The sequence below is a fragment of the Gavialis gangeticus genome, unplaced genomic scaffold (genome assembly GCF_001723915.1).
Source record: "Gavialis gangeticus isolate Ggan-Ray unplaced genomic scaffold, GavGan_comp1, whole genome shotgun sequence".
Classification (NCBI taxonomy): Eukaryota; Metazoa; Chordata; order Crocodylia; family Gavialidae; genus Gavialis; species Gavialis gangeticus.
In genome coordinates, this window is record NW_017729033.1 from 92555257 (window position 1) to 92563573 (window position 8317).

The 8317-nt window shown below is 39.2% G+C and overlaps 1 protein-coding gene across 1 annotated transcript in view; it reads right to left on the bottom strand.

Annotated features, from left to right (window-relative positions):
• Positions 1–8317, bottom strand: part of BMPR1B (bone morphogenetic protein receptor type 1B) — a 541891-nt gene that overhangs the window by 294504 nt on the left and 239070 nt on the right. The window lies entirely within an intron of this gene.

Below are 8317 nucleotides of genomic sequence, written 5' to 3' on the forward strand. Positions count from 1 at the left end.
GGAGGTTTTTTTGCATATCAAAGCTGACACCCGGGACTGCTTTTCCAGTCACCCCCCCACTTAGCTATGCTACTGGGAATTCATTTGAATGACAGGGCAAGAAGTAGCTGTCAGCCTAGGTGGAAAACTGTTCTTGTATCTCATATTTCTGAGAGTCAACAACAAGTTTCAGTGTGAAAACTTTACAAAAAAAAACAGTATATCTGTCTAAAAGTTATGCATGGTAAAAGCACTGCATGGATTTTAGCAGTGCAGTTTCCATTACAAGGATTAGAGAACCAAAAAATTAAACAAACTAACAAATTCAGACCCAAATAATGAGGAATTCTTTAATTTCTTCAATTCTAACTTGGCATTGAAAAAAATACCACAAAGGATGAATTTATACTTTTGTTTATTTCTATTTTCTGGGCCAACCAGCCATTTATTCAGGTGACCTGGCTCATTTGTTAATTTAGCTAACAAGAATGAACGTCTTTGCAACATGTGGCACAAGAAAGATATTGTGAGGGAGATGTAAGCCAGCTGCCAAATGTCTAGAAATCCCATGGAGCTAAATGCAAAAGATGAAATACCAAAGGAAACAGACTGGGTAGCAAACAAAACACTGAAAGGCTCTTGGTGCTGAAAAACACTAAGACCAAACAGAATAAAACCAACAGTAAATTTATGTTGATATCATAGTAAGAACAAAAGCAGAACAAAGACAAAGGAACCAAGAAAGAATGGCTCTCTCTTACTGATCATATTTTTTAAAAATTCCCTATTATACAATACCAATTTACAATCATGGGGAACCCCCAAGAATCAATTATAGCATAGAGGAACTTGGCTTGAATTGACACACATCTTACTGCTCAAAGATACTGAGCAAGTATGTAGCTCCAAATACTACAGAAGTATTTTCCACATATGGGATAAAGTAATCACATTTCTTTGCCTATCTGTCATAATATCAAAGTTATTTCAATGTTGAGGCTCATAATTCATGGCAGGACAATAGGTATATTTGTGTGTGCTTAAAAACGTAACTATTTTTAATTCAATACCTCAACTGGCCCCATGCTTTGGAGATAGAAGACAGGTAAGTCAGACTACTGTGTTTCAAAAATAGCAGACACTTTCTTTGCTTCAAATGAGCACAGAAGGGACACAGCTTGTAGGAAGTCCCCCATGATTTTGCTGATCTATGCAGGCAAGAAATATTGTAGGTAAGATCAGCATAAAACAGGTGAATGCTGGGGACAAGACAGTGCTGACATAGCAAAAATATACTGTATCAAAGTACTTCAGAGTGAGTTTGTGAGGAAACGGAAGAGAGCTTACAGAACATAAGATGTGAGTAAATAACCTTTAAAAGTTCAGTGCCATAAAACCAATACTATACATTGTTTGTGGTGGTAAACAGCCTGAGAGATGGCTGGCATTTCCTTTAATGAGAGAACAGGTCTAAGTAAATCCCACGTGAAATAGAAATCAAAAACATCTGCTAAAGACACTACTGGTTTACTAGCTGACGTCAACCATGGGAAAGTCTCCAGTACATTAGGGCTCCACTCACCAGCAGGTGTTGCTGCAATTATTTGGAATAATTAGAGGTGACATTTCCAAAATCAAGAAGACTGTAGGATCAATGACTGAAGTGAGCAAGGCATTGTCAGCAACTGAAATCTTAATATATCTTATATACCTCTTACGCAGTTATACAGATACTACCCTTTTCCAAAACAATGTTTCTAAATCTTGCATCATGGCCTAACACTTTCGAACCCTTTAGCATGCCTAACTCCACTGAAATCAGCAGGAGTATGTGTGAAAAAGATACTACTCAATATGCTTAATATAACAGTAAAACTTCAGCCTGGCAAAGAGAAACACTATGAAGAGATTTTTATTTGGACACTACATTTTCCTGCTTTTAACGGTGAGCCAATAGTGCCAGAGTGTTAAAGTTATGGCCCACAAGCCAAATCCAGACTACAGAGCCCCATCATCTAGTCTCCAGTGCTGCCCCTCAGTCTTGAGTTGACCCACATGCCAGGGACATGTGTTACATGTGACACCTGCTCCGGCCACTCCTGGACCCATGCTGCATGAAGGGCCCACCCTGGCCAATCTGCGACATGCACCATGCCTGGTCTGGCCAGTCCAGGACTTGTACTGCATGCAGTGCCTACTCTGACCGGTCTGAGATGCTTATTGCACACACTGTGCATTGCACACCAGCCTCACATGGACGCCACATACAGTATAATCCCAAACCAGCCAGAGCAGGTGCCACACGCATTAGATCTGGCATGCGGGACAGGAGGTCCGTGGGGCCAGTACCTCACCATTCATCTGCCCCATGGACTCATCCCATGCCACTCATCTGGCCCACAGGGCAAAACAAGTTCGATACCCCTGCAATACAGTAAGGATTTACAATTATTTGAGAACACACCACTGACTACTTAATAAACATGATGTTTGTTTAGTGCCAAAGTTCATACTTGATAAATTGTCTCATCATATTTTCCCTTTTATCTGCATCTCTGGTGAAAAGCCCTGTAGTTCCTACCACGTATTTTCTTTCACTACATCTATCCTTGACCTGATGATTGGTATATATGTGGATACTAAGATTTCCCCCACAGCTTCCTTTTAATGGCCCTTCTTCTCTTTCTCAGAGTACTTAACAAAATGTACCATATATACAGTACCCTCTACCCAGACTACAAAGTACGTGCCCCTTTGGAGATCAGCGGCAGCACAGCATAACCAATTGTAAGACCATACCTTTCTTCCACAGGCCACGTGCATTACTTGTATCCAATATCTGAAACAAGGCCTCTAACTGTTCTGAGAATTATGATGTTTTCATCATATGTTGAGCTTGCCCAACTGGACATCACATATATTCAAAATCCCACTTTTGATTCCTTATCTGCATCCATACTGAGACAAATAAGAAGGCTGTAAGCAATACAGTTTTTTAATGAACTAGCAGTCTTGATAAAAATAAGCCTGCTACCAGTGGGACTGCTACCAAATCAGTCACCAGTAGGACAGATTTGTACAAGCTTTACGTCACAGAACCATGTCATTACACCACAGTCATAACCACTATCTTGTGATTGTAATAGGCCTGATTGTAACCTATCTTTACCACTGACTTCAATGGACTCACAAACACACCTTTAGTCAAATGTAAAGTCTTCCATTAGGTGAAGCGTGTTACAGATTTTGTGACTGATCAGGACTGAACAAAGAACACTGGACTCTGTTTTCCAACGAGCTGAGCAGAAGCCTCCAGAATGAAAGACTCTCCTTACATGGACAGTAATTTATATTTGTAAATAGTTTGTAGAGCCTCTCAAAAGACATTTCTAATAAAAGCACAATGGATGTTATCCAGAAACTTGAGCAAAAAATTGACAGGTAATCACTCCTCTGATGTACAACCAGAGGAAGACACACTTTACAAGAAAGGAAGTATTACATTGTAATCACTTTGTGATTAAACTTTTTTTTATGATTTCCAATCATTCATATGGTAAGAAATGAAATTTAATTACATAGCTAAAAATACCTTGCTAGTCCCAGGTGAAACAGACTTTGTGCCCTTTACCATGTTAATGAATCCTCTCTATCCCAAAATGGACATACTACTATTTCCCTGCCTCATAGAAACATTAAAAAGGTGCTTTGAAGATTAAAAATACTATTTAAGTGATAGACATTAAATAACTTTTAAAAATCTGAAGATGGAAAAGAATTAAATCTCTTGATTGGTACACGTGTTCAGAAAGCAACAGCAGCAAAGGAATGATCCCTGAAAGTGCAAATATACTCCGAAATGTGGCTTGGCAAAAATGACATAATGAAATTTAATATTTGCCATTAAAGGACTTGAGTAAATTTTCTCACTTTACAAGTTTAAAAAAAGTTGTTCTTTAACTGCCTGCTCTACAAACTCCACCTGAAATCTGACCTGAAGTCAAGCTGTGCTCTTTCTGACTCAAAGTTAGAATTTAATTAACAATTGTGTTGATGATCAACAAACCAAAATAGAATCCAGCTCATTTGCTTCTCATGCTATAGAGCCATCAAGAGTAAAAAGTCACCAACATTTATTTTTGAACTAAGGAAAACAGACAAAAGTCTGGAAACACATGGATCAGTGAAGAAAAATTATAACATTGACAGTCCTTTTTCTAAATTTAAGTGTACTTTAAGAAGAATTCCCACATGCTACAATACCTACACTAACTTAGTTAGATACCAGAAAGACAAATGCATATGCAAATAACAGCCCCTTTCCTTTACATGCAGGATGATATGCCATTTCCTTTCCTAAAACTTCTAAAAGTATTTGAGGAAAACAATGGCCTTTCTACAGACAAAGAGCACTCAGATACCTTAATATAATGAGTAAGGCTAAAGAATCAAAGTTAACTCCTAGCATATTACTTATTTATAGTATTCATCAAGAAATATTTTACTTTTTAAACCTCAAAAATTCATTAAGGATTTTGTATATAAGTATTATTTTCCATTTCACTGCAATGTAAAATTTTAATAATAACAACCCTCCGACACTATGCTAGGACCTTTTTTGCTATACTTTACTCCTCTTTACTTTCCTCCTGCTGCTCTGTACACCAGCCATATTACATTCGACAGAATAGACAGTAGAGCAAAGCAACATAGTAGGGAAGGCCCAAAGACATACAGCTGGGAAAGCACATGGTAAACACTCAGCACAGTGCTGAGATTAGCACTAGCTGGAGACTGGAGTTAGAAATTGCTTAGGGCAAGGCAGCCCAGAAGCATTTTGCATAGGAATAATCCTGCCAGTTTGGGGTCTCGTTGATGCAGAGACAGTAAATTAGGTCCATGCTTGAATCAGCAGTGGCTCAGATCAATACACATGCAACACATTCAGTGAGTGTGAGAGAGAGAGAATAATGGGGTGAGCACTTTGTACCATGTGTGTAACCCCTGTGTTATTAGTGCAAGTTACTCAGAGGAGCTATGACTAAAGCAAATCAGCCACCTAAAGCCACATCGAGATGAGTGCGGATGTGCAGTATGTGGTACCACATACCTGTCTGCAGTGCCACACACAATACATGCAGGCATTCCCTACACTGCTACCTTGCATTGTGGAGTGGGGGGAGGTTGACTCTGGGAGATCCTGGGGTCAAAAAAGCCCATGTTAAAAAAAGTGATGTGTCACGTGGCGGCAGCACGTGCCACCCAAAACCAGAGCCTGGCTGGAGCAATGCTTTGGCTGCTGGCCAGGCTCCCAGCTGCAGGAGCGCCACAGCTGCAGGTCCCCGAGGCCCCCAGGTAAGGCTGCTGGGGCCACAACAGCTGCTGGCCCCAGCCTCTCCTACCCCATCCAAAGTAACTTGCCATGTGCCAGATTGCATGTGGCATGGGCACTGCCCGGGGACAAGTAGCAGTGGCACAAGGTGTGCCACTGCCACTTGTCCCCAGAGGAAAAAACATCCCCACTTGGGTGGACATGGCCTGAGAGCCCATCTATATCATTAACATTTTATGAGAAAAAGAATAGGCTGTATCCAGCAACCTATTTCTTCCTAGTTTCTTACTTCCACCACGGATCAATGGTAGCAGTAAGCAGGTGAAAGTGCTTGTGCAGGTGAAACTAGAAAGAAATAGGCTGCTGAATGCACAGGCTTCCCTGGCTCTATTAAAAGTCCAGGACTCCTAAAGAGCAAGATGGTACAGTAACACCTCTTAGTATGATAGTTTATATACCAGCTCATATACAGAGAATAAAGTTATTCTTTTGCTTCATTCTAATCTAGTTTAAGTGAACATTTCAGTTTGAGCATAAGACTTCGGTACTAGAGGCCTAAAAGCAATTTTGATTGTGATACTCAGCAACTTGTCTCAGATTAAGCGAAAGGGCCGAGAGGCAACACATCCTGAACATAACAATTTTAAATTTTTCACTAACCACTAGAGGGTGCATTTAGAATGACCTTACTCCCACTCAGAAGACTGACTTGTATTCAGTTACCATAGCAAGGATCAAATCAATATCGATGCACCCAATTTTTAAATTTTCATGTCCTTAGGTACTACCAGGTGATATTAGGAGAGAGAAAATGTTACATACATATAAAAAATTACATATACTAACCACAGAAAGGGTTACACACTCAACAATTCAGGTTCCACATTAATAATTAGCTAACAAAATGAGTTACACAGTTTGTAATTTGATACATTGAAAAAGAAAAAGTATTCCAAGAGCCCTGAATGATTTTAACAGAACTGTGTGTCCTAGGTCACCCTGCTTCCCCTAGCCTTCCCATCTTATTGTCAAGCTCAATTTGGCAGCACGGTTCTGACAATAAACACTGAGATACACTCAAGTTTAGTAGACAAAACTGCTACTAGATGTAATGATAATGATAAACTATTGTAGTGATGAAGTGAAGGAGATGCTGCAATGGAAAAAGAAGTTATTTTGGCTTAGAGAAAATATCACCTTCTTTGATTGCTGCTTGTCATGTATTGTAACTGCAATTAATACCACCTACGCATGTAACTACATTTTTTGGAAGTAAAGTATTTAAAAAGTGTCTGGGCAAGGGTATTATTTATAGTTGGTTAAGAGAAAAGAACGGTCTGCTAAACAGTGCACAAACTGATATGTAATTTTCCAAGTCAAAGCACTGGGACAATGTGCTTGTTAATTAAAAATCACACTAACTTTCTGGGGTAGCATGAAATACAGTAAATAACTACAATTCCTTGGTTTATTTTAATTTCCACAAAAACAGTAGGTCCTGCTTCAGTGCTCTGGCACATAGAGAAAAGTCCAAGCAAAGGGTATGCTGACCTCAAGAGAAAGATTTCAAACATATGGCCTGTGGGGCCAAGTAACATAATCTGAACTGCTAAAGATTAAGAAGAATCAGTGTGTTTTGTCCCCTGCTGAGGGAATGCCTTCTAGAGTGCCAGTTTAACATGGCAAACAGCAGGCCTTTCATCAAATTTATGATCTAGAATGCAAAGATATCTGTCTCCCTCTTCCTCTGGTTTGCTAATTTCTAAAGAATCAGAGATGTTTCAGCTACAGAATAAACTTCTCCCTTCCAATCCATTCACATGCAGAAATCAGCAGGTAGAAGGTACATCATCCCAAACTAAAGACTAGATTCCAAACAGACAACCAGCAGATCTCATCACTTCCCCAAACACTTTATTGCTTGAATTCAAGCAAGTTGTTTGTAATCCTGGTGGTTCATATGGTTTACCAGAACTTAATTTTATGTCATATTTACATTGGTTTCTCAGGCCAGCAGTACTACTTAGCACTGGTACAGGACCAAATATTAGAAAACAGACTTTCGACAAATGCAATTTTTAATCTCTACAAAGGGTAAACCAAAACCAGCAACAGGATAAAGCTTCACATTTCTCCAAAGCAGAATTAAAACTTATGTTTTTAACTTCTAAGTACTTGAACTCTGTACTACAGAGTAAAACTCAATGGGATATTTGACAATGCATACATTATTTCAGAACCAGAGAGCATTAATAAGTGAGCATGTGTTATTCTGTGCATTCCTGATCTGATGGAAAAGCACTGCTTAAGTGAATGAGGCTTAATCAAATAAAGCTGGACTTTTTGTGTGCAGTAAAAACAATAAAGTTCAATCAATGATCAAGGAAACTTGGTGCCCACACATACAGTTTTCTGCAAACACATACTCCATTAAATGCACACCTGCCTGCATGCTAAGTAACGTTTAAATCAGCCTTTACAGCCTCTTGTGGTAGCTGCAAATGTTATGTTGTTGTTACAGCTTAATCCAAGTGAAGTTTCCATTTATTTTCTCCCTGAAAAAAATAACTCTAATTACAGTGTTTGTGGTGATATCTGAACATAAATCACGTTGTCAAATTAATAAATTTTACACATTTTTAAAAAGATTCTAGTATTAATTCAAGTTACAGAAATTTCTAAGTCCATTCAGGGACACTTGCAGATGGGCTATAATCCAGAACTCCAGTGCACATGCTGAAGCAGGGCTTTATTTCAGCAGGTCTTAGCAACTTGCAAGAGGAGAGCACTTTTGGAATAAATGGCCAGCTGGTAATACAGAAGCAAAGGAACAGAATAGGGTAAAAAGTATCTTGGAGGGAGAAAGGAGAAGTGGTCTGCCATGCTGGGAATGTATACCATGCAGGAACAGAACTTTGAAGGCCACAAGGTAAGCTCCTCTTCCTGTGATGTGCAACTATATGAGATCTTTCTGTCTTTTTTTTTTTTTTTTTTTGGGGGGGGGGG